Raw genomic sequence first — 27,606 nt, 5'->3', positions numbered from 1 at the left:
TTTTCCCAACGCACCTTTCCAACAACGCTGGTATTTAGAGTTTTCTGAGGGGCTCAAAAAAGGGTGCGTTGAGCCTAATTTAGCTCTACTTCAACTCTCAATACCAGGCAGTTGATTCTCTATAATTGGAAGGATAAAAATGCGCCGAATTTCACTGCTTTCACTAGTAATATGATATCGCAACTTATAGTAGACAGTAAAGATCCTATGCTATATCGTGAAAACCAGTTTAAATTATTTCTGATTAAATGGGAACCAGTCTTAGTCACTTTAGCAGAGAATGTACAAAGTCAAATTTTATCGCATTTGCAGGACTCTATCTTATTTCAGCAGTTAGTATTATCTGATAGGTACAGACATCTGAGAAGAAGGGCTAATACCATTATCGAGAGTTAATATGGGTTTTGTTGGCAGGGGGTGGGCCCTGGTGCAGAGAAGGAGTATTATTATTATTTACCTATTTTTTTATTTTTATTATTTTTAATTTTTTTTTTTTTGGTTGTTTTTGTTTTTGGTGTTTTTTTTATGTCCTGTCTTGTTTTGTCTAGTCTTTTTTCTTTTCCTTTTTTTTGGTGTGTTCTGGGGAATTTTAATTTATTAAATTCTGTTGAATTGAGATTCCCCTGGTGGAAGGTACTACAATCCTATATATAACAATAAGGTTAGATAAGAGTAGGAGATGGGATATAAAGTTCCTATGCACATTATCAGAATTAGCAAGATATCTAGGACATATTCGATATTAAGCTATACAATGTAGGGGTATCTCCCTATGTCTGTCTCCACAGTCTCTTTTTTTTTTTTCTTTTCTCTTTCTTTTGTGTGATAAAAAATGCATTTGAAGTCATTATTGATTTACATCCCTGCGAGGCGGTGATATTTTTGTGTACTCATGATTTATTTGTGACATAAGATTATTATCTTGTTGGAGACAATGTTTTTTTTTTCTAAATAAAAAAGTATGTTTAAAAAAAAAAATATCGCTCTCAGTTCCAGAATATTTATTGGAAGGAGTGTCTCCTCCTGAGTCCACGAGTTCCAGACTGCACCCCAACCTAGAAGGCTGACATCTGTTGTTACAATTGCCCAATCTGGCCTGCGAAAGGTCATACCTTTGGACAGATGGACCCGAGATAGCCACCAGAGAAGAGAATCCCTGGTCTCTTGATCCAGATTTAGTAGAGGGGACAAATCTGTGTAATCCCCATTCCACTGACTCAGCATGCATAGTTGCAGCGGTCTGAGATATAGGCGTGCAAACGGCACTATGTCCATTGCCGCTACCATTAAGCTGATTACTTCCATGCACTGAGCCACTGAAGGGCGCGGAATGGAATGAAGAACACGGCAGGAATTTAGAAGCTTTGATAACCTGGACTCCGTCAGGTAAATTTTAATTTCCACAGAATCTAGAGTCCCTAGGAAGGAAACTCTTGTGAGTGGGGATAGAGAACTCTTTTCCTTGTTCACTTTCCACCCATGCGACCTCAGAAATGCCAGTACTATGTCCGTATGAGACTTGGCAATTTGGAAGTTTGACGCCTGTATCAGGATGTCATCTAAATAAGGGGCCACTGCTATGCCCCGCGGCCTTAGGACTGCCAGAAGCGACCCCAGAACCTTTGTAAAAATTCTTGGGGCTGTAGCTAATACAAAGGGAAGAGCTACAAACTGGTAATGCCTGTCTAGAAAGGCAAACCTGAGAAACCGATGATGATCTTTGTGTATCGGAATGTGAAGATAAGCATCCTTTAAATCCACTGTAGTCATATATTGACCCTCCTGGATCATAGGTAGGATGGTACGAATAATCTCCATCTTGAATGATGGAACTCTGAGGAATTTGTTTAAGATCTTTAGATCCAAAATTGGTCTGAAGGTTCCCTCTTTTTTGGGAACTACAAACAGATTTGAGTAAAATCCCTGTCCCTGTTCCTCCTTTGGAACTGGATGGATCACTCCCATAACTAGGAGGTCTTGTACACAATGTAAGAATGCCTCTCTCTTTATCTGGTTTGCAGATAATTGTGAAAGGTGAAATCTCCCTTTTGGGGGGGAAGCTTTGAAGTCCAGAAGATATCCCTGAGATATAATTTCCAACGCCCAGGGATCCTGGACATCTCTTGCCCATGCCTGGGCGAAGTGTAAGTCTGCCCCCTACTAGATCCGTTACCGGATAGGGGGCCGTTCCTTCATGCTGTCTTAGAGGCAGCAGCAGGCTTTTTGGCCAGCTTACCCTTGTTCCAGGTCTGGTTAGGTCTCCAGACAGTCTTGGACTGAGCAAACGTTCCCTCTTGTTTTGCATTAGAGGAAGTTGATGCCGCACTTGCCTTGAAGTTTCGAAAGGCACGACAATTAGACTGTTTGGCCCTTGATTTGGACCTGTCCTGAGGAAGGGCATGACCTTTTCCTCCAGTGATATCAGCAATAATCTCCTTCAAACCAGGCCCAAATAGGGTCTGCCCCTTGAAAGGAATGTTAAGCAGCTTAGATTTTGAAGTCACGTCAGCTGACCATGATTTAAGCCATAGCGCTCTGCGCGCCTGGATAGCAAAACCAGAATTCTTAGCCGTTAGTTTAGTCAAATGAACAACGGCATCAGAAACAAAAGAATTGGCTAGCTTAAGTGCTCTAAGCTTGTCAAGTATGTCATCCAATGGAGTCGCTACCTGTAAACCCTCTTCCAGAGACTCAAACCAGAACGCCGCAGCAGCAGTGACAGGAGCAATGCATGCAAGGGGCTGTAGGATTAAACCTTGTTGAATAAACATTTTCTTAAGGTAACCCTCTAACTTTTTATCCATTGGATCTAAAAAAGCACAACTGTCCTCGACAGGGATAGTAGTACACTTTGCTAGAGTAGAAACGGCTCCCTCCACCTTAGGGACTGTCTGCCATAAGTCCCGTGTGGTGGCGTCTATTGGAAACATTTTTCTAAAAATAGGAGGGGGAGAGAACGGCACACCTGGTCTTTCCCATTCCTTATTAATAATTTCTGTAAACCTTTTAGGTATTGGTAAAACATCAGTACACACCGGCACTGCATAGTATTTATCCAGTCTACACAATTTCTCTGGCACTGCAATTGTATCACAGTCATTCAGAGCAGCTAAAACCTCCCTGAGCAACACGCGGAGGTGTTCAAGCTTAAATTTAAATGTAGAAATATCAGAATCAGGTTGCATCATCTTCCCTGAGTCAGGAACATCACCCACAGACTGAAGCTCTCCTTCCTCAGCTTCTGCATATTGTGAGGCAGTATCAGACATGGTTCTTAAAGCGTCAGTATGCTCTGTATTTCGTCTAACATCAGAGCTATCTTGCTTTCCTCTAAATTCAGGTAGTCTGGCTAATACCGCTGACAGTGTATTATCCATGACTGCCGCCATGTCTTGTAAAGTAAACGCTATGGGCGCCCTAGATGTTGGTACCATTTGAGCGTGAGTCCCTTGAGCGTGAGTCAAAGGATCTGACACGTGGGGAGAGTTAGTCGGCATAACGTCCCCCTCGTCAGATTCCTCTGGTGATAAATTTTTTAAAGACAGAATATGATCTTTATTGCTTAAAGTGAAATCAGTACATTTGGTACACATTCTAAGAAGGGGTTCTACCATGGCTTTTAAACATAATGAACAAGGAGTTTCCTCTATGTCAGACATGTTTGTACAGACTAGCAATGAGACTAGCAAGCTTGGAAAACACTTTAAATCAAGTTAACAAGCAAATATAAAAAAACGGTACTGTGCCTTTAAGAGAAACAAATTTTGTCAGATTTTGAAAAACAGTGAAAAAAGGCAGTAAATCAAACGAAATTTTTACAGTGTATGTAATAAGCTAACAGAGCATTGCACCCACTTGCAAATGGTTGATTAACCCCTTAGTTCAAAAAACGGATCAAAAAAAACGATAGACTTTTTTTTTTAACAGTCACAACAAACTGCCACAGCTCTGCTGTGGCCCTACCTTCCCCAATAAACGACTTTGGAAAGCCTTTGAGCCATTTTGAGATGTCCTATAGCATTCAGGGGACTCCTGAGGGAAGCTGGATGTCTCAGTCTGTAATTTTAACTGCGCAAAAAAAGCGCTAAAATAGGCCCCTCCCACTCATGCTACAACAGTGGAAAGCCTCAGGAAACTGTTTCTAGGCAAAATTTAAGCCAGCCATGTGGAAAAACTAGGCCCCAATAACCTGCACGCCATTCTCCCGCTGAAGTTACCTCTCTCCTCAGACATATGTGAGAACAGCAATGGATCTTAGTTACAACCTGCTAAGATCATAGAAAACACAGGCAGATTATTCTTCTATTTACTGCCTGGGATAAAATAGTTGTCAGATATTTGGAATCTGGAGGTTAAGTTCCTAAAAGAATAGAGGATAATTGCAATGGTTGAATCCAACTGTAGACAGCAAGGTATATATATATTCAGTCTCTGTTATTTGACCTCTAAGTAAGAGTAAAGGTATTGTGGTGTTGAAGGACTGTTGCTTTAAGGAGCGGCAGCAAATGACACACTTGGTCATTCATCTAGCAACAATCCTAACATTAGTGTATGGTTAATTATATGTATAAAGTATCTCTATAGTCATTTAGGAGGCAACAGAAATGACAGAGATATATATATATATATACACAGAACCAAAATGGAGGTTGTATACAAAGAGAGGATAATGTTTAAATAATATTTGCATGAAAGTAGAGATTAACCATAACGGTTAGGATCATGAAATTGTATCCAAGTGGCAATGGATATTATGTGAGACAATATGAATTTAGTGAAGGTAGAAAGGTCTTACTTATAAGTCCGGGAGGAAGAGCAGCAGAAGAGCTTGTTAGAGCTGTGAGCGCCGCGTGCGGTTTGAGATGTCGGCGTGTGACGTCACCGCAAGTGAAGAGAACAGCTGACAGTCTGCTTGCAAACGGAGACAGCAGAGGAATATCCACACGATCAGCATGAGTAACACAGAGGCTTCATAGAACGGCTTCAAACAGGAGTGTTTAGTAGAATCCCTTAAGAGCAACTTCAGGCATACAGAGGATATAAAGTTGGTTACTCCTGTAGAGGAATTTTAGAGCTGGGAAATCTTAGTGTTAGCACAAAATTACCAAGCACTGAATGATCAGTGAAAGGCTTTTTTATACAGGTGTATGAAAGTAACACACCCACAATTAAAGAAACAGTACCTGAGATGAAAAAAAGGGTGAATATGACAGAACTCCCCCTTCAAGGAGCCACTCCGTGGATCAGGGTTTAGGCTTGTCAGGATGAGAGCAATGGAAAGAGGAAATGAGCCTGCGTGCAGAAACATTGGAAGCCGACTCCCAAGAATCATCATCAGCCGAATATCCCTTCCAATGAATGAGATACTGCAAGGTACCCTTGAATATCCTGGAATCCTTGATAGAACTAACCTCGTAATCCCGTTTGACATCCTGGCCAAGGAGGGAGTCGGGGGAAGTGACTGTTGGTTGACGAAGTGGATGGTAGGGTTTGAGGAGTGATACATGAAACGTAGGATGTACCTTGAAACTATCAGGTAATGATAGTGTGACAGCATTACGGTTCACTATGGCCTTTATGGCGTATGGACCTATGTACAGTGGAGAGAGCTTACGAGATGGATAGGGGAGTCTGAGATTCTTGCTGGAAAGCCAAACTTTATCCCCAATGGAATATACAGGAGACGGTTTTCACTTTAAATCAGTAAGATTTGTGGTATTCCTTGGTTTTCCTGATGTTTTCTGTTACAGAGGAAATTGTATCAGATATGGTATTAAACTCATTAACTAGAGGACAGGGGCTGTCACATGCAAGGTCTTGATGAAAACTGGGGTGGAAACCATAGTTAATATAGAAGGGTGAGAACTTGGTTGAGGTATGAGTTGTATTATTGTATGCAAATTCTGCCAATGAAAGTAGATTTGACCAGTTATCCTGTTTCTCATTGATGAAACAACGTAGATATTGTTCCAACCACTGGTTGGTCCTTTCTGTCTGTCCGTTGGACTGGGGATGGAAGGACGTACTTAATCGTTTTTGTATTTTTAGGGTATCACAGAGGTGTTTCCAGAATTTACTGGTAAATTGGGACCCACGGTCAGATGTAATGCTGAGGGGTAGACCATGATGTTTGAAAACATGTTGTATGAGGAGTTGAACGGTTTCAAAGGCAGAAGGTAGTTTAGTGGTGGGAACGAAGTGTGCCATTTTACTGAATAAATCAACCACAACAATAATGGTATTGTGATTGGATGATTTAGGAAGTTCCACAATATAATCAATTGCTATATCTGTCCAAGGTCTTGTTGGTGTGGGTAGAGTTAACATTGATCCACAAGGTTTTTGGTTCATGGTTTTGGATACTGTACAAGTATTACAGGATTTGATATATTCCTTAATATCTGAAATCATGGATAGCCACCAGTAGGTTCTCGAAAGCAAGTCGATAGTTTTGTTTATGCCTGGATGCCCAGCTAATGGTGTATCATGGTTGGTCGTGAGTATCTCTGATCTTAGTCCTTTGGGAACATAGAGTGACTTATCATGATATAATAACCCATCTAGACCTAATTGTAGTAGCGATGTAGGTATATCATCATCATCATCATCATCTTGGTGTCTTTTGAATAACTCTAAGGTAGTTTCGGTGAGACCAATTATATGGTCTAGAGGTATTATAGTTTGTTGGTTAGGTAGTTGAGTAGGCTTTTCGTGAATTCGCAAGAGAGCATCAGCCTTTTGGTTTTTGTTACAAGGTCTGTAAGTGATCAAATAATTGAATCTACTGAAGTAGAGATTCCAGCGTACTTGTCTTGCAGTGAATGTTCTATTGATTTTCAGGAATTGAAGGTTCCTGTGATCGGTGTATATCAAAATGGGGATACTGGTTCCCTCCAATAAGTGTCTCCAGTGCTCAAAGGATGATTTAACAGCTAGGAGCTCCTTTTCACCTATAGCATAGTTAAGTTCCCATTCACTGAGAACACGGGAATAATATGCTACTGGATGGAGAGGATGTTTCAACGACCTTCTTTGTGATAGAACAGCTCCAATGGCATGGTCAGAAGCGTCTACTTCCATTACATATTGCAAAGAAGGGTCAGGGTAGGATAGGATGGGTGCAGTAGTGAATTTTTGTTTGAGAGTGTCGAATACTGTCTGTGCTTCAGTAGACCAATGGAATTTAACGGTGCTTTTTGTGAGATTAGTCAGGGGTTTAGCTAAATGAGCGAAATTTTTTATAAAATTTACGATAAAAATTCGCAAACCCCATGAATCTTTGTATGTGTTTCTTTGTGGTGGGTGTTGGCCACTCTAAAATTGTGCGTATTTTTGTGTCCCCCATGTTAATACCTTGTGGTGTGATAATATAACCCAGGAAAGTGATGGTGTTGGAGTTAAAAAACATAATTTATGCTTACCTGATAAATTTATTTCTCTTGTAGTGTGTTCAGTCCACGGGTCATCTATTACTTATGGGATATATTCTCCTTCCCAACAGGAAGTTGCAAGAGGATCACCCAAGCAGAGCTGCTATATAGCTCCTCCCCTCACATGTCATATCCAGTCATTCGACCGAAACAAGACGAGAAAGGAAAAAAACTATAGGGTGCAGTGGTGACTGGAGTTTTAATTAAAATCTAGAACTGCCTCAAAAAAAGGACAGGGCGGGCCGTGGACTGAACACACTACAAGAGAAATAAATTTATCAGGTAAGCATAAATTATGTTTTCTCTTGTTAAGTGTGTTCAGTACACGGGTTATCCATTACTTATGGGATACCAATACCAAAGCTAAAGTACACAGATGATGGGAGGGACAAGGCAGGAACATTAAACAGAAGGAACCACTGCCTGTAGAACCTTTCTCCCAAAAACAGCCTCCGAAGAAGCAAAAGTGTCAAATTTGTAAAATTTTGAAAAGGTATGAAGTGAAGACCAAGTTGCAGCCTTGCAAATCTGCTCAACAGAGGCCTCATTTTTAAAGGCCCAGGTGGAAGCCACAGCTCTAGTGGAATGAGCTGTAATTCTTTCAGGAGGCTGCTGTCCAGCAGTCTCATAGGCTAAACGTATTAGGCTACGAAGCCAAAAAGAGAGAGGTGGCCGAAGCCTTTTGACCTCTCCTCTGACCAGAATAAACGGCAAACAGAGAAGAAGTTTGCTGAAAATCCTTAGTTGCCTGTAAGTAGAACTTCAGGGCACGGACTACGTCCAGATTATGCAAAAGACGTTCCTTCTTTGAGGAAGGATTAGGACATAATGATGGAACAACAATCTCTTGATTGATATTCCTGTTAGAAACAACCTTAGGTAAAAACCCAGGTTTAGTACGCAGAACTACCTTGTCTGAATGAAAAATCAGATAAGGAGAATCGCAATGTAAGGCAGATAACTCAGACTCTTCGAGCCGAGGAAATAGCCATCAAAAACAGAACTTTCCAAGATAAAAGCTTAATATCAATGGAATGAAGGGGTTCAAACGGAACACATTGAAAAACTTTAAGAACCAAGTTTAAGCTCCACGGAGGAGCAACAGTTTTAAACACAGGCTTAATCCTAGCCAAAGCCTGACAAAAAACCTGGACGTCTGGATTCTCTGCCAGACGTTTGTGTAAAATAATAGACAGAGCAGAAATCTGTCCCTTTAACGAACTAGCGGATAAACCCTTTTCTAAACCTTCTTGTAGAAAAAGCCAATATCCTAGGAATCCTAACTTTACTCCATGAGTAACTCTTGGATTCACACCAATATAAATATTTACGCCATATCTTATGGTAAATTTGTCAATAACCGACTCCGAAAAACCACGCTTTGATAGAATCAAGCGTTCAATCTCCATGCAGTCAGCCTCAGAGAAATTAGGCTTGGATGGTTGAAAGGACCCTGAATTAGAAGGTCCTGCCTCAGAGGCAGAGACCATGGTGGACAGGACGACATGTCCACTAGGTCTGCATACCAGGTCCTGCGTGGTCACGCAGGCGCTATTAGAATCACCGATGCTCTCTCCTGTTTGATCCTGGCAATCAGTCGAGGTAGCCATGGAAATGGTGGAAACACATAAGCCATGTTGAAAACCCAAGGGGCTGCTAGTGCATCTACCAGCACCGCTCCCAGGTCCCTGGACCTGGATCCGTAACAAGGAAGCCCCAACGAAGAATCAGTTGCGCAAACACCTCCGGGTGAAGTTCCCACTCCCACGGATGAAAGGTCTGGCGACTTAGAAAGTCCGCCTCCCAGTTCTCCACGCCTGGGATGTAGATCGCTGACAGGTGACAAGAGTGAGACTCTGCCCAGCGAATTATCTTCGAGACTTCCAACATCGCTAGGGAACTCCTGGTTCCCCCTTGATGGTTGATGTAAGCCACAGTCGTGATGTTGTCCGACTGAAATCTGATGAACCTCAGTGTTGCTAACTGAGGCCAAGCTAGAAGAGCATTGAATATTGCTCTTAATTCCAGAATGTTTATTGGGAGGAGTTTCTCCTCCTGAGTCTTCAGGGAGTTCCAGACTGCACCCCAGCCTAGTAGGCTGGCATCTGTTGTTACAATCGTCCAATCTGGCCTGCGAAAAGTCATTCCTTTGGACAGATGAACCCGCGACAACCCCCAGAGAAGAGAATCTCTGGTCTCTTGGTCCAGATTTAGTAAAGGGGACAGATCTGAGTAATCCCCATTCCACTGACTTAGCATGCATAGTTGCAGCGGTCTGAGATGCAGGCGCGCAAATGGTACTATGTCCATTGCCGCGACCATTAAGCCGATTACTTCCATGCACTGAGCTACTGATGGGCTTGGAATGGAATGAAGGACACGGCAAGCATTTAGGATTTTTGATAACCTGGACTCCGTCAGGTAAATCTTCATCTCTACAGAATCTATAAGAGTCCCTAAAAAGGGAACCCTTGTGAGTGGGAACAGAGAACTCTTTTCCATGTTCACTTTCCACCCATGCGACCTCAGAAATGCTATAACTATCTCTGTATGAGACTTTGCATTTTGAAAACTTGACGCTTGTATCAGAATGTTGTCTAGGTACGGAGCCACCGCTATGCCTCGCGGTCTTAGTACTGCCAGAAGCGAGCCCAGAACCTTTGTAAAAATTCTCGGGGCCGTAGCCAACCCGAAGGGAAGAGCTACAAACTGGTAATGCCTGTCTAGAAAGGCAAACCTTAGGTACCGATAATGATCTTTGTGAATCGGTATGTGAAGGTAGGCATCCTTTAGGTCCACTGTGGTCATATACTGACCCTCTTGGATCATGGGTAGGATGGTTCGAATAGTTTCCATTTTGAACGATGGAACCCTTAGGAATTTGTTTAAGATTTTCAGGTCCAAGATTGGCCTGAAGGTACCCTCTTTTTTGGGAACCACAAACAGATATGAGTAAAAACCCTGCCCTTGTTCCGACCGCGGAACTGGGTGGATCACTCCCATTACTAAGAGGTCTTGTACACATCGTAGAAATGCCTCTTTCTTTATCAGGTTTTGTTGATAACCTTGACAGATGAAATCTCCCTTGTGGAGGAGAAGTTTTGAAGTCCAGAAGGTATCCCTGAGATATGATCTCCAACGCCCAGGGATCCTGGACATCTCTTGCCCAGGACTGGGCGAAGAGAGAAAGTCTGCCCCCCACTAGATCCGTTTCCGGATAGGGGGCCCTTTCTTCATGCTGTCTTATGGGCAGAAGTAGGCTTTCTGGCCTGCTTGCCCTTATTCCAGGACTGGTTGCTTTTCCAACCCTGTCTGTAACGAGTAGCAGTCCCTTCCTGTTTTGGAGCGGAGGAAGTTGATGCTGCTCCTGCCTTGAAATTATTAAAGGCACGAAAATTAGACTGTTTGGCCTTTGATTTGGCCCTGTCCTGAGGAAGGGTGTGACCCTTACCTCCAGTAATGTCAGCAATAATTTCTTTCAAGCCGGGCCCGAACAAGGTTTGCCCTTTGAAAGGGATATTAAGCAATTTAGATTTAGAAGTTACATCTGCTGACCAGGATTTAAGCCATAGCGCTCTGCGCGCCTGGATGGCGAATCCGGAGTTCTTAGCCGTTAGTTTGGTTAAATGCACCACGGCATCCAAAACAAATGCATTAGCTAGCTTAAGGGCTTTAAGCTTGTTCATAATCTCATCCAATGGTGCTGTGCGAATAGCCTCTTCCAGAGACTCAAACCAGAATGCCGCCGCAGCAGTGACGGGCGCAATGCATGCAAGGGGCTGTAATTTCTTGAACAAACATTGTCTTAAGGTAACCTAATTTTTTATCCATTGGATCTGAGAAAGCACAACTATCCTCCACCGGGATAGTGGTACGCTTGGCTAAAGTAGAAACTGCTCCCTCCACCTTAGGGACCGTCTGCCATAAGTCTCGTGTGGTGGCGTCTATTGGGAACATTTTTCTAAATATCGGAGGAGGGGAAAAGGGCACACCGGGTCTATCCCACTCCTTGCTAATAATCTCTGTAAGCCTTTTAGGTATAGGAAAAACGTCAGTACACACCGGTACCGCATAGTATTTATCCAGCCTACATAATTTCTCTGGGATTGCAACCGTGTCGCAATCATTCAGAGCCGCTAACACCTCCCCTAGCAATACACGGAGGTTCTCAAGCTTAAATTTAAAATTTGAAATTTCTGAATCCGGTCTCCCCGGATCAGATCCGTCACCCACAGAATGAAGCTCTCCGTCCTCATGTTCTGCAAATTGGACATGGCTCTCGTGTCATCGGCGCGCTCTGTCCTAAACCCAGAGCTATCGCGCTTGCCTCTTAACTCAGGCAAATTAGATAACACTTCTTTCATAACATTAGCCATATCATGCAAAGTGATTTGTAAGGGCCTTGATGTACTTGGCGCCACAATCTCACGCACCTCCTGAGCGGGAGGCGAAGGTACTGACACGTGAGGAGAGTTAGTCGGCATAACTTCCCCCTCGTTGTCTGGTGATAATTTCTTTACCGGTAAAGACTGACTTTTATTTAAAGTAACATCAATACAATTGGTACACATATTTCTATTGGGCTCCACATTGGCTTTTAAACATAATGAACAAGTAGATTCATCTGTATCAGACATGTTTAAACAGACTAGCAATGAAGGCTAGCAAGCTTGGAAAAAATCTTTCAATAAATTTACAAGCAATAGAAAAAACGCAGCAGCGCTTTTAAAAAACACAAAAAAACTGTCACAGTCGAATAACACTGAAATAATTCAGTTATAGCCAACAATTTTAACAGTAAACAGTAAATGTATGAATTTAGCAGAGGATTGCACCCACTAGCAAACGGATGATTAACCCCTCAATACCCAAAAACGGATAATCAATTTAAGATTTAACGTTTTTCTCACAGTCAAACACACTGTCACAGGTCTGCTGTGACTGATTACCTCCCTCAAAAATGAATTTTGGAGACCCCTGAGCTCTCTGGAGACGTCCTGGATCAAGGAGGAAGAAGCAGGAAGACTGTGCTAGAATTTTAACTGCGCAACAAGGCGCTAAAAAAAGGTCCCTCCCACTCATATTACAACAGTGGGAGACCTGTTACAACGGTTTCTATGCAGAAATATACGATAGCCATGTGGAAAAAAAATCATGCCCAAAAGGATTTATCACCAAAGTACCTCACAAAACGAATAACATGCCAGTAAACGTTTTAAAAAAAAAAAAAAAAAAAAACTTTCCAGGGTTATGCAAAGTTATCACTAAGCCTGCTACCAGTCGCTTCTACTGCAGTTAAGGCTCATACATTAGTTTCAGTATTAACAGTATTTTCTCAGTCAGATTCTAGTCCCTAGAAAATAACTCAACTGTGCATACATTTATCAGCCTGATACCAGTCGCTACTACTGCATTAAAGGCTGTACTTACATCATATGGGTAACAGCAGTGTTTTCTTAGTCAATTCCATTCCTAGAAAATATTTACTGCACATACCTCATTTGCGTGGGACCCCGCATGCTATTCCCTTTTCTGAAGTTACCCCACTCCTCAGAATGTGCGAGAACAGCCAGTGGATCTTAGTTACGTCTGCTAAGATCATAGAAAAACGCAGGCAGATTCTTCTTCTAAATACTGCCTGAGAGAAAAAAACAGCACACTCCGGTGCCATTTTAAAATAATAAACTATTGATTGAAGAATAATTAGGTAAAAAAAAAAAAAACTCCTATCTCCTCTCGCGACCTCCTTCTTTGTTGAGACTTGCAAGAGAATGACTGGATATGACATGTGAGGGGAGGAGCTATATAGCAGCTCTGCTTGGGTGATCCTCTTGCAACTTCCTGTTGGGAAGGAGAATATATCCCATAAGTAATGAATGACCCGTGGACTGAACACACTTAACAAGAGAAATAAACTTCTCAGGCTTAGCATAGAGATGATGTCTCAATCTTGACAAGACTGTTCTGACATGTTTAACATGATCTGTTATATTCTGAGAGTAAATTAAAATGTCGTCTAAATAGATGACAACGAATATGTCTAGGATATCCTTGAAAATATCATTTATTAGGTATTGAAACGTTGCCGGCGCATTACAAAGTCCGAATGGCATCACGACATACTGGTAAAGGCCATAACGAGTACGAAATGCCGTGAGCCATTCGTCCCCTTGTCTAACTCTGATGAGGTTATAAGCGCCTCTTAGGTCTAATTTGGTAAAACAGGTGGCACCCGCAAGGCGTTCGATAAGCTCTGGAATAAGCGGTAGAGGATATCGATTTTTAATTGTGCGTTTATTTAGTTCTCTGTAATCCACTATGGGTCTTATAGTATTGTCTTTATTCTTTACAAAGAACATCCCAGCTCCTGCGGGTGAACTGGAAGGTCGTATAAACCCTTTCCTTAAATTGTCTTCGAGGTAGTTTTTTACTGCTGTAAGGTATTAAGAGCTTGTGTAATGGCTTCTACCTTATCAGTTAAGCTTTGTACATGTGTAACAATGTCTACTGGATTCATTTTAATTAGGCTTGGTAATAATGTCAGATATTTGGAATCTGGAGGTTAAGTTCCTAAAAGAAGAGAGGATAATTGCAATGGTTGAATCCAACTGTTGACAGCAAGGTATATATATATATATATATATATATATATATATATATATATATATATATATATATATATATATATATATATATATATATTTATTCAGTCTCTATGTTATTTGACCTCTAAGTAAGAGTAAAGGTATTGTGGTGTTGAAGGACTGTTGCTTTAAGGAGCGGCAGCAAATGATACACTTGGTCATTCATCTAGCAACAATCCTAACATTAGTGTATGGTTAATTATATGTATAAAGTATCTCTATAGTCATTTAGGAGGCAACAAAAATGACAGAGATATATATATATATATATACACAGAACCAAAATGGAGGTTGTATACAAAGAGAGGATAATGTTTAAATAATATTTGCATGAAAGTAGAGATTAACAATAACGGTTAGGATAATGAAATTGAATCCAAGTGGCAACGGATATTATGTGAGACAATATGAATTTAGTTAAGGTAGAAAGGTCTTACTTATAAGTCCGGGAGGAAGAGCAGCAGAAGAGCTTGTTAGAGCTGTGAGCGCCGCGGGCGGTTTGAGATGTCGGCGTGTGACGTCACCGCAAGTGAAGAGAACAGCTGACAGGCTGCTTGCAAACGGAGACAGCAGAGGAATATCCACACGATCAGCGTGAGTAACACAGAGGCTTCATAGAACGGTTTCAAACAGGAGTGTGTAGTAGAATCCCTTAAGAGCAACTTCAGGCATACAGAGAATATAAAGTTGGTTACTCTTGTAGAGGAATTGTAGAGCTGGGAAATCTTAGTGTTAGCACAAAATTACCAAGCACTGAATGATCAGTGAAAGGCTTTTTTATACAGGTGTATGAAAGTAACACACCCACAATTAAAGAAAACAGTACCTGAGATGAAAAAAAAGGGTGAATATGACAATAGTACAACTCCGGTACCATTTAAAAATAACAGAAGAACTGAAGAAAAAAAACTAACTATATTTCACCACTCTCTCTTACTACCTCCATGCTTGTTGAGCGTTGCAAGAGAATGACTGGATATGGCAGTTAGGGGAGGAGCTATATAGCAGCTCTGCTGTGGGTGTCCTCTTGCAACTTCCTGTTGGGAATGAGAATATCCCACAAGTAATGGATGATCCGTGGACTGGATACACCTTACAAGAGAAATCTGATTGGCTGATTCAATCAGATTGAGCTCACATTCTATTGGCTGATTGGAACTAATTGGATCAGCCAATCGGATTGAACTTGAATCTGATTGGCTGATTGAACTTTAACTTTTTGGGTTATTCTCCATATATCTATATACAAATCCAACTGTCTGGCTCCTAAAAATATGCCTGGCTCCAAAATATTCTTACTAGCTCCTAATTTTTGAACATATTTGTCAAGCACTGGACTAAAAGCATCAAAAGGTAACACTGAACTATAATAGGGAGTATTACGAGTGACAAGGTTTGTGTTGCTGTTTTGTATACATTCATGTGTTTTTGATGCTATGAGTCCAATTCTCTAGAGAACTGACCCATAGGGCTCGATTGATCAAGCTGTTCGCACACCCCGTCCCCATGACTGCAGGTTTTCACAAGAGATAACTTTATTATAGTAGCGGCGACGGTGTGGGCGGGAGATTAGGGGTTAATAATTGTAGGTAGGTGGCGGCAATGTAAGGGAGGGCAGATTAGGGGTTAATCAAATTTATTATAGTGTTTGAGAGGCAGGAGTGCGGCGGTTTAGGGGTTAACACATTTATTATAGTGGCGGCGAGGTCCGGTCGGCAGATTAGGGGTTAATAAGTGTAGGTAAGGTAGCGGCGACGTTGAGTGGTGGGGGGGCAGATTAGGGGTTAATAAATATAATATAGGGGTCGGCGATGTTAGGGGCAGCAGATTAGGGGTTCATAAGTATAACGTTGGTGGCGGCGCTGTCCGGTCGGCAGATTAGGGGTTAAAAAAAAGTTTATTAAGTGGCAGCGATGTGGGGTGGCCTCGGTTTAGTGGTACATAGGTAGTTTATGGGTGTTAGTGTACTTTAGAGCACAGTAGTTAGGAGCTTTATATTCCGGCGTTAGCCCAGAAAGCTCTTAACTACTGACTTTTTTTGCGGCTGGAGTCTTGTGGGTAGAGAGTCTACCGCTCACTTCTCCCAAGACTCCAAATACCAGCGTTAGGCAGATCCCATAGAAAAGATAGGATACGCAATTGGCGTAAGGGGATCTGCGGTAGCCTGGAATCGCGGTAGGGAAGTGAGCGTTAGACCCTTTCCTGTCTGACTCTAAATACCAGCGGGCGGCCAAAACCAGCGTTAGAACCCCTTAACGCTGCTTTTGACGGCTAACGCAGAACTCTAAATCTAGGCGTAAGTTTGTTAGGACTGAACCAGAGACTATCCACTAAGTGGACTACCAATACCTCACTTTAAAGGATTAATTCAGGGTTCAACACGAACACTTTTTATTCTTTAATTGAAACTTTATAAGCCGGCAAATACTATATATATATATATATATATATATATATATATATATATATATATATATATATATATATATATATATATATATATATATATATATATATATATCTCACTTTTTATTTATTTTTCTAAACGACATTGAAAATTGGCAAACAATTTTTTTGTCCTTCACTTTGCACATTGTATTTAAAATTATTGCACGTACTATTTTTAGGTATAAGGCAATTATCTTATCGAATCTAGCATTAATTAAGGTATTGCCTTTATTAGGGAAATTGTTTTTAACTCTATTAGTTGTGGCCACAACTTGTTACTATTTATATGTTTCAATATATCGTTTAACACTAATATAACCATGAATCAGTATTGGGTAACTGAATAAATATTTGTTTATTTATATACAATTCATTCATTGTGATTTATTATACATATATAAGCCTATTTTAAGCTATACAACATTATCTTTAGAATATTAACTCAAAGTGTGATACATGGTAATTAATATATCTATATATACAGACTTATTTAAGGAATTTTTATTCGTACCCTCAGCTTGGTAGCGCCACTCATAAAATCTACTGTTTTCTTTTTGACTGAGTGGAGAGATCTCAGTCTGTTTTGAGAGGCTAAGAGGGCGAGACTGTGTCCAGATTTTTTCTGAATAGGATACATAAATAACAGACTATAAGAAGATCACTTCATCCCCTTATGTCAATGCATGCAACCCAGTCAAAGATTAAGACTGAGAATCCCCAGACCCATTAAGAGTGGGATCCAGCAGCGCCAAAAATGTGCCTTACTAGAACACTAAGGCACGCAAGTGTATAAGAAAGGCGCAACATACCTCCGCCGGGACAAAAGAAAAAACACTGGCCCCCGAAGGTTGACCCCCTAAGGTCTCAGGGGCAGTCGCTCCCCCGGAGGGCTGAACTGGACCAGGCGATTCCACAACTGATGAGTCCCGGTTAACGGAACACGGACAATATCATAAGCACACTCCCGGGAGGTGAGGTGCAGATGCGCCAGAGATATGGCCATGCGGAACTGTGCCGTAACCTCCGGTGGGAACAGGCCACACTTCATAGAAGGATAAGTAGCGTTTGGGTTACCTGCATGCATAGTAAGAGTTATTGGTAGGGAACTTGCCTCGTGGGAAATAGAATCCCCAGAGGCAGATAGCTCAGTGCGCACCCGATTCTCGATCCCGAGGAACAGAGCACTCTAAAACGGCATTCGGAGCTGTGGACTCTTTCCATTTATGAAGAAAAAGCGGAGATATTTGGAATAATCGAAAACAGAAGAATACAACATTTTTACTTTGTAATAAATTTTAAATAAAATGTACCACTAGTTACTTTAAAAGTGCCTTTTTAGATTGAAATGATTTTTTATTGAACAATCTTCTCAATACACATATAATTACAATTGGAAAACAGTATATGGAACGTGATATATGCGTTCGAGTGTTACAGTCTTTCCATATAAATAAGTCCTTTAACAAAGTCATCTTGTGAATTTCAGATAAAGGCCCTCGCAGGGGCAAGAGTCTAGTTTTAATTGTTCCGTATTCAACAATTAGACAGTAAATAACATATAAAACAAATATATATAACCAATAAACCATTAAACCATTCCGCTGTGCGCCTCTTTTGAGTGAATGTGTATTATTTTACTTATAATATATTTCTGATTATTAAGTAAGTGACCACTGAGCATATTCTTCAGTCTTATATACTTCTTCCTATATCGAGTCTATCCTCCTTTACCACGCACAAGTTTGCCCCAGCTAAAAAAGCTTCTTTTCATTTAGCATCCAATAGAACCAAATCTTATTAAAAGATTCTACTGTGTCTTGGAGATGTGCAGCAGTTTCACACATCGCATATATATTTCTAATTCTTCCTATAACCTCCCTCCACTCTGGTACTCCCAGTTTCCAATGTTTTGCTATAGAGATGCGAGTTGCCGTACAAACAGTTCTTATAAATTTGTTTATATATTTATTAAATCTCGGATCTTCTTCATTTAATAGTCCCTGCATAGGCGTTAATAACACTTGTTCCTCCAAAACTATGGTGATCATCTCTGAGAGGTTGCACCATACCTTCTTTACCCTAGGGCACTCCCACCACATATGGAAATAGGTGCCCAACTGCTAAAAGTGCCTTTTTAAAAGTACAAAGTCAAAAGAAGAAATCCAACTCTGATAAGAACCGAATGCCACTTGCAGCTACCATCTTCCCCATTCGTTAAAATGCAGAATGACCCATATCCCTGTCTATTCCTACTAAGTCTGCTACATGGCAAGTAGGATTAACCATTTAATTTAAACTATTAAACAGAAAAAGATGATATTAGTTTGGCTCCCTCACTTTTCCCATATAACATATCTAAAAGTGGGCTACTAACAAAGCTTTGCAAGTACCAGATACTAAAAAACATAATTTATGCTTACCTGATAAATTCCTTTCTTCTGTAGTGTGATCAGTCCACGGGTCATCATTACTTCTGGGATATTACTCCTCCCCAACAGGAAGTGCAAGAGGATTCACCCAGCAGAGCTGCATATAGCTCCTCCCCTCTACGTCACTCCCAGTCATTCGACCAAGGACCAACGAGAAAGGAAAAGCCAAGGGTGAAGTGGTGACTGGAGTATAAATTAAAAAATATTTACCTGCCTTAACAACAGGGCGGGCCGTGGACTGATCACACTACAGAAGAAAGGAATTTATCAGGTAAGCATAAATTATGTTTTCTTCTGTTAAGTGTGATCAGTCCACGGGTCATCATTACTTCTGGGATACCAATACCAAAGCAAAAGTACACGGATGACGGGAGGGATAGGCAGGCTCTTTATACAGAAGGAACCACTGCCTGAAGAACCTTTCTCCCAAAAATAGCCTCCGATGAAGCAAAAGTGTCAAATTTGTAAAATTTGGAAAAAGTATGAAGCGAAGACCAAGTTGCAGCCTTGCAAATCTGTTCAACAGAGGCCTCATTCTTGAAGGCCCAAGTGGAAGCCACAGCTCTAGTAGAATGAGCTGTAATTCTTTCAGGAGGCTGCTGTCCAGCAGTCTCATAAGCTAAACGAATTATGCTACGAAGCCAAAAAGAAAGAGAGGTAGCGGAAGCTTTTTGACCTCTCCTCTGACCAGAGTAAATGACAAACAGAGAAGACGTTTGTCGAAATTCCTTAGTTGCCTGTAAGTAAAATTTTAGAGCACGGACTACATCCAGGTTGTGCAGTAGACGTTCCTTCTTTGAAGAAGGATTTGGGCATAAAGAAGGAACAACAATCTCTTGATTGATATTCCTGTTAGTAACTACCTTAGGTAAGAACCCAGGTTTAGTACGCAGGACTACCTTATCCGAATGAAAAATCAAATAAGGAGAATCACAATGTAAGGCTGATAATTCAGAGACTCTTTGAGCCGAGGAAATAGCCATTAAAAATAGAACTTTCCAAGATAACAACTTTATATCAATGGAATGAAGGGGTTCAAACGGAACGCCCTGTAAAACATTAAGAACAAGGTTTAAACTCCATGGTGGAGCAACAGTTTTAAACACAGGCTTAATTCTGGCCAAAGCCTGACAAAAAGCCTGGACGTCAGGAACTTCTGACAGACGTTTGTGTAACAGAATGGACAGAGCTGAGATCTGTCCCTTTAATGAACTAGCAGATAAACCCTTTTCTAAACCTTCTTGTAGAAAAGACAATATCCTAGGAATCCTAACCTTACTCCAAGAGTAACCTTTGGATTCACACCAATATAGGTATTTACGCCATATCTTATGGTAAATCTTTCTGGTAACAGGTTTCCTAGCCTGTATTAAGGTATCAATAACTGACTCAGAAAATCCACGTCTTGATAAAATCAAGCGTTCAATTTCCAAGCAGTCAGCTTCAGAGAAGTTAGATTTTGATGTTTGAAGGGACCCTGTATCAGAAGGTCCTGTTTCAGAGGTAGAGACCAAGGTGGACAGGATGACATGTCCACCAGGTCTGCATACCAAGTCCTGCGTGGCCACGCAGGTGCTATTAGAATCACTGATGCTCTCTCTTGTTTGATTCTGGCAATCAATCGAGGAAGCAACGGGAAGGGTGGAAACACGTAAGCCATCCTGAAGTCCCAAGGTGCTGTCAGAGCATCTATCAGGACTGCTCCTGGATCCCTGGATCTGGACCCGTAACGAGGAAGCTTGGCGTTCTGTCGAGACGCCATGAGATCTATCTCTGGTTTGCCCCAACGTCGAAGTATTTGGGCAAAGACCTCCGGATGAAGTTCCCACTCCCCCGGATGAAAAGTCTGACGACTTAAGAAATCCGCCTCCCGGTTCTCCACTCCCGGGATGTGGATTGCTGACAGGTGGCAAGAGTGAGACTCTGCCCAGCAAATTATCTTTGATACTTCCATCATAGCTAGGGAGCTTCTTGTCCCTCCCTGATGGTTGATGTAAGCTACAGTCGTGATGTTGTCCGACTGAAACCTGATGAACCCCCGAGTTGTCAACTGGGGCCAAGCCAGGAGGGCATTGAGAACTGCTCTCAATTCCAGAATGTTTATTGGCAGGAGACTCTCCTCCTGACTCCATTGTCCCTGAGCCTTCAGAGAATTCCAGATGGCACCCCAACCTAGAAGGCTGGCGTCTGTTGTTACAATTGTCCAGTCTGGTCTGCTGAATGGCATCCCCCTGGACAGATGTGGCCGAGAAAGCCACCATAGAAGAGAATTTCTGGTCTCTTGATCCAGATTCAGAGAAGGGGATAAGTCTGAGTAATCCCCATTCCACTGACTTAGCATGCACAGTTGCAGTGGTCTGAGGTGTAAGCGTGCAAAGGGTACTATGTCCATTGCCGCTACCATTAAGCCGATTACCTCCATGCATTGAGCCACTGACGGGTGTTGAATGGAATGAAGGGTGCGGCAAGCACTTTGAAGTCTTGTTAGCCTGTCCTCTGTCAGGTAAATCTTCATTTCTACAGAATCTATAAGAGTCCCCAGGAAGGGAACTCTTGTGAGTGGAACGAGTGAACTTTTCTTTTCGTTCACCTTCCATCCATGTGACCTTAGAAATGCCAGCACTAACTCTGTATGAGACTTGGCAGTTTGAAAGCTTGAAGCTTGTATCAGAATGTCGTCTAGGTATGGAGCTACCGAGATTCCCCGCGGTCTTAGTACCGCCAGAAGAGCACCCAGAACCTTTGTGAAGATTCTTGGAGCTGTAGCCAATCCGAATGGAAGAGCCACAAACTGGTAATGCCTGTCTAGGAAGGCAAACCTTAGGTACCGATAATGATCTTTGTGAATCGGTATGTGAAGGTAAGCATCTTTTAAATCTACAGTGGTCATGTATTGACCCTCTTGGATCATAGGTAAAATTGTCCGAATAGTCTCCATCTTGAACGATGGAACTCTTAGGAATTTGTTTAGGATCTTTAAGTCCAGGATTGGTCTGAAAGTTCCCTCTTTTTTGGGAACCACAAACAGATTTGAGTAAAACCCCTGTCCCTGTTCCGATCGTGGAACTGGATGGATTACTCCCATTAACAAGAGCTCTTGTACGCAGCGTAGAAACGCCTCTTTCTTTGTCTGGATTGTTGACAATCTTGACAGATGAAATCTCTCTCTTGGAGGAGAGTATTTGAAGTCCAGAAGGTATCCCTGAGATTATCTCTAGCGCCCAGGGATCCTGAACATCTCTTGCCCAAGCCTGGGCGAAGAGAGAAAGTCTGCCCCCCACTAGATCCGATCCCGGATCGGGGGCCCTCAATTCATGCTGTTTTAGGGGCAGCAGCAGGTTTCCTAGTCTGCTTGCCCTTGTTCCAGGACTGGTTAGGTTTCCAGCCTTGTCTGTAGCGAGCAACAGCTCCTTCCTGTTTTGGTGCAGAGGAAGTTGATGCTGCTCCTGCTTTGAAATTACGAAAGGAACGAAAATTAGACTGTCTAGTCTTGGCTTTGGCTTTGTCCTGAGGCAGGGCATGGCCTTTACCTCCTGTAATGTCAGCGATAATCTCTTTCAACCCGGGCCCGAATAAGGTCTGCCCTTTGAAAGGTATATTAAGCAATTTAGACTTAGAAGTAACATCAGCTGACCAGGATTTTAGCCACAGCGCCCTGCGTGCCTGAATGGCGAATCCTGAATTCTTCGCCGTAAGTTTAGTAAGATGTACTACGGCCTCCGAAATGAATGAATTAGCTAGTTTAAGGACTCTAAGCCTGTCCGTAATGTCGTCCAGAGTAGCTGAACCAATGTTCTCTTCCAGAGACTCAATCCAGAATGCCGCTGCAGCCGTGATCGGCGCAATGCATGCAAGGGGTTGCAATATAAAACCTTGTTGAACAAACATTTTCTTAAGGTAACCCTCTAATTTTTTATCCATTGGATCTGAAAAAGCACAGCTATCCTCCACCGGGATAGTGGTACGCTTAGCTAAGGTAGAAACTGCTCCCTCCACCTTAGGGACCGTTTGCCATAAGTCCCTTGTGGTGGCGTCTATTGGAAACATTTTTCTAAATATCGGAGGGGGTGAGAACGGCACACCGGGTCTATCCCACTCCTTAGTAACAATTTCAGTAAGTCTCTTAGGTATAGGAAAAACCTCAGTACTCGTCGGTACCGCAAAATATTTATCCAACCTACACATTTTCTCTGGTATTGCAACTGTGTTACAATCATTCAGAGCCGCTAACACCTCCCCTAGTAATACACGGAGGTTTTCCAGTTTAAATTTAAAATTTGAAATATCTGAATCCAGTCTGTTTGGATCAGAACCGTCACCCACAGAATGAAGTTCTCCGTCCTCATGTTCTGCCACCTGTGACGCAGTGTCTGACATGGCCCTAATATTATCAGCGCACTCTGTTCTCACCCCAGAGTGATCACGCTTACCTCTTAGTTCTGGTAATTTAGCCAAAACCTCAGTCATAACAGTAGCCATATCCTGTAATGTGATTTGTAATGGCCGCCCAGATGTACTCGGCGCTACAATATCACGCACCTCCCTCTGAGCGGGAGATGTAGGTACTGACACGTGAGGCGAGTTAGTCGGCATAACTCTCCCCTCGTTGTTTGGTGAAATTTGTTCAATTTGTACAGATTGACTTTTATTTAAAGTAGCATCAATACAGTTAGTACATAAATTTCTATTGGGCTCCACTTTGGCATTGCAACAAATGACACAGGTATCATCCTCTGAATCAGACATGTTTAACACACTAGCAAATAAACTTGCAACTTGGAAATACAATTCAATTAGAATAATATTATAATGTACTGTGCCTTTAAGAAGCACAGAAGATCTATGACAGTTGAAAATTAATAAATTGTAACAGTTATAGCCTCAATCCTTGTAAACAACACAACTTTAGCAAAGGTTTAATCCCATTAGCAAAGATAACAAATTCTGAAAGCAGGAAACAAATTACAGAATAAACGTTTTTTATCTCAGTCAAACTATAATTCTCACAGCTCTGCTGAGAGAAATTACCTCCCTCAAAATAAGTTTTGAAGACCCCTGAGCTCTGTAGAGATGAACCGGATCATGCAGGGAATACAATGAGTTGCTGACTGAAATATTTGATGCATAGAAAAAGCGCCAAAAAACGGCCCCTCCCCCTCACACACAGCAGTGAGGGAGAACAGAAACTGTCAGAAAAACAGATTAAGCAACTGCCAAGTGGAAAAATAGTGCCCAAACATTTATTCACACAGTACCTCAGCAAATGAAAACGATTTTACATTCCAGCAAAAACGTTAAACATAATCTCTAGTTATTAAACAGCTTTATGTATTTCTTACAGTGTAATTCTAGTGAAGTACCATTCCCCAGAATACTGAAGTGTAAAGTATACATACATGACATTATATCGGTATGGCAGGATTTTCTCATCAATTCCATTGTCAGAAAATAAAAACTGCTACATACCTCTATGCAGATTCATCTGCCCGCTGTCCCCTGATCTGAAGTTTACCTCACTCCTCAGATGGCCGAGAACAGCAATATGATCTTAACTACTCCGGCTAAAATCATAGCAAAACTCTGGTAGATTCTTCTTCAAACTCTGCCAGAGAGGTAATAACACACTCCGGTGCTATTTTAAAATAACAAACTTTTGATTGAAGATATAAAACTAAGTATAATCACCATAGTCCTCTCACACATCCTATCTAGTCGTTGGGTGCAAGAGAATGACTGGGAGTGACATAGAGGGGAGGAGCTATATGCAGCTCTGCTGGGTGAATCCTCTTGCACTTCCTGTTGGGGAGGAGTAATATCCCAGAAGTAATGATGACCCGTGGACTGATCACACTTAACAGAAGAAAGCACTGATTAATTTTATGCCGAGAAGCCGGCAACACATTAGGAGCAACACAATATTTTGGAATATGTAAGACAGGGTAAATAACAAAATTTAGGAGATGGAAGTAATCCTATTGTGTGTCATACCGTGCGCTAAAGAGTGTTTTAACCAGCTTTATAACATTCTAAATACATTTTCTACACATAAAACTTATGGAAAAAAACAAAACCAAAAAACAACAACCGTGTCTTCAACAATAAAATACCACCAATATTAAAATTCCTTAAAGTACAAAGAGGTCAGCAAACTTTGTTAATACTCAGTAAGAGAGACATTAAACACTGAGATGGTAATAAAAAATGATAAAATCACATATATAAAAAAAAAAACATCTGCGATATACTTTCATTATTTATTTTGATCCCTTTACCTGTAATTCCATTCTGCAATTTTAAACTTTTCAGTTCCTGTTAGAAATGAAAGTGCAGAACACTTATATTCCACACAGCCATTGGCTGCACACCCTAGTGACCTATTTATAACTGTTTCCTATTGAACACAGCAGTGAAGGTTTTATGGTTTTATAGACACTAAAACTTTACACTTATTTTCTCAATATTTAAAAAGCTAATTAAACTTTAATAAATACATCTATATAATATTCTAAAAATAATCTTTTCTTTGAATGCATCATTTTATCTAGCATTTATTTAGTGTTTAATGTCCCTTTAAAGAAACTCAAAGCATGGTGGAGTAGACAACAGTGAAGGCTGTCTATGGACTAAAACAGGGCTCAACAAACCCAGGAGCCACTGGCTCCTAGAATTTTACCCCTGGCTCCTAACTTTTTGGGTTATTCTCCATATATCTATATACAAATCCAACTGTCTGGCTCCTAAATATTCTTACTAGCTCATAATTTTTGAACATATTTGTCAAGCACTGGACTAAAAGCACCAAAAGGTAACACTGAACTATAATAGGGCGTATTAAGAGTGACATGGCCTGTGTTGCTGTTTTGTATACATTCATGTGTTTTTGATGCTATGAGTCCAATTCTCTAGAGAACTGACCCATAGGGCTCGATTGATCAAGCTGTTCGCACCCCCCTCCCCATGACTGCAGGTTTTCACAAGAGAACCTGCAGTCAGCATTTATCAAACAGTGGCCATTAGACCGCTGCTTCCTACCCTCTTCGCCACCTCTCAGGTGTAGAATTTCAATCTCCCCGGTCTCGTCCAACCGGGGAGATTGACAGCTCCTGCCCTTCAGTGTGCGGCGGAGATCGCATGAAGCGGATCCTCCCTGCTAGATGTCTCCGCGACCGCCGTTCCTGCTCTGCGCCCCCTTTGCTCCGGCTGAAGAAAGAAGATGTCCCCGCACTGGAGGAAGATGGAGGCACCTGGAAGAAGACCTTCACTGCCGTACTTCAGGAATGGTAAGTACCTATTTCGGGGTTAGAGTTAGGTTGTTTTTTGTTTGGGTGTTTTTTTTTTGTTTTTTTTTAAGATTAGGGCTTTTTTATTTGAATGGCAAAAGAGCTGATTGCCCTTTTAAGGCCAATGCCCATACAAATGCCCCTATGGGTAGCTTAGGTTTTTTTAGAGTTAGTTTTTTTTATTTTTGGGGGTTCAGTGGGTGAGGGTTCACTTTTAGGGAGTAATTTGTAATTTTTAATAGTAAAAGAGCCGATTGCTTTATGGCAATACCATAAAAAGGCCCTTTTAAGGGCTATTGGTAGTTAAGTGTTAGATTAGGGGGTGTTTTTACTTTGGGGTGGCTTTTTGTTTTTATAGGGGTATAAGATTAAGTTTATTTTTGGTAATATTAGATTTTCTTTTCTTTATGTAATCTTTGATTTATTTTTACTGTAATGTTAGTTTTTTCTAATTTTAATAGGAAGTTAGGATATTTTTATTTTAATTTTTTTTAGGGAGATAGTCTATTTTTAGTAATGGTAGTTTATTTAGGGTTAAGTTAGGGGGTGTTAGGTTAAGGGGCTTAGTGATTAGATTGATACCTTGCATTGTGGGTGGTTTGGCGGTTTAGGGGTTAATAGTGTAAATAGGAAGTTGGCGTTGTGGGGGTTGGTGGTTAATACTTTAGCTTATTTGTGTTGTGGGTGAATGGCGGATTAGGGGTTAATCACTTTATTAGGGGTTAATAAATTTTGTTTAGTTATTGCAGTGGGGGGGGGGGGGAAGGTTTTTGACAGGTAGATATTGCGAATGCGTAAGGGGTTTGTTAATACTTCCAGGGAGTTACGGTACTTATATATTCAGCGCAAGGCTTGCTGTGCCTTTTTATGTGTGGCAAGGTGAAAATGGAGTAAAATTTATAAATTTTCGCTGCGTAAGTCCTTGCTCTGAATATGCGATACCGATTTGCGATGCTGATGTTAGTTTATGGGAGTAAAAATAGCGGCTGATGGGTGAAATATACGTGCCGCATTTATATGCGGCACCGTATTTGCGGGCGATGCCCCATATGTAATCTCACCCCCGATCTTTAAAGTGCTCTGCTCAGGAGAGATTAGCTATAAAAATCCCTACGGGATCCCTCACAAGCTTACATCTATGGGATTTTCAGGTACTACCCCCTTTTTTGAGAATTCACCGAGGTCTGCAAGATGATATAATTCCAAGCTCAAGAGTTTTTGATAATCTAGTCCGGTGTATCTATATAGAAATGGCTGAGCTACAGAGTCTTCAATAGCCTTAGTGACCTCTATTTTTTGTTTGCAAAGGGAAGTGGGCGTCCGTAATCCTTTTTCTAAAGATTCCCATGATTAGAGAGTTATTTTCTTGACTTTG

At 41.3% G+C, this 27,606-nt stretch overlaps 1 protein-coding gene across 1 annotated transcript in view; it reads right to left on the bottom strand.

Moving 5' to 3' along the window:
- Positions 1–27,606, bottom strand: part of DEPDC4 (DEP domain containing 4) — a 195,974-nt gene that overhangs the window by 80,861 nt on the left and 87,507 nt on the right. The window lies entirely within an intron of this gene.

Source organism: Bombina bombina, chromosome 6, assembly GCF_027579735.1.
Source record: "Bombina bombina isolate aBomBom1 chromosome 6, aBomBom1.pri, whole genome shotgun sequence".
In the NCBI taxonomy this organism is placed as follows: Eukaryota; Metazoa; Chordata; class Amphibia; order Anura; family Bombinatoridae; genus Bombina; species Bombina bombina.
This window is presented reverse-complemented; position numbering and strand designations above follow the sequence as displayed.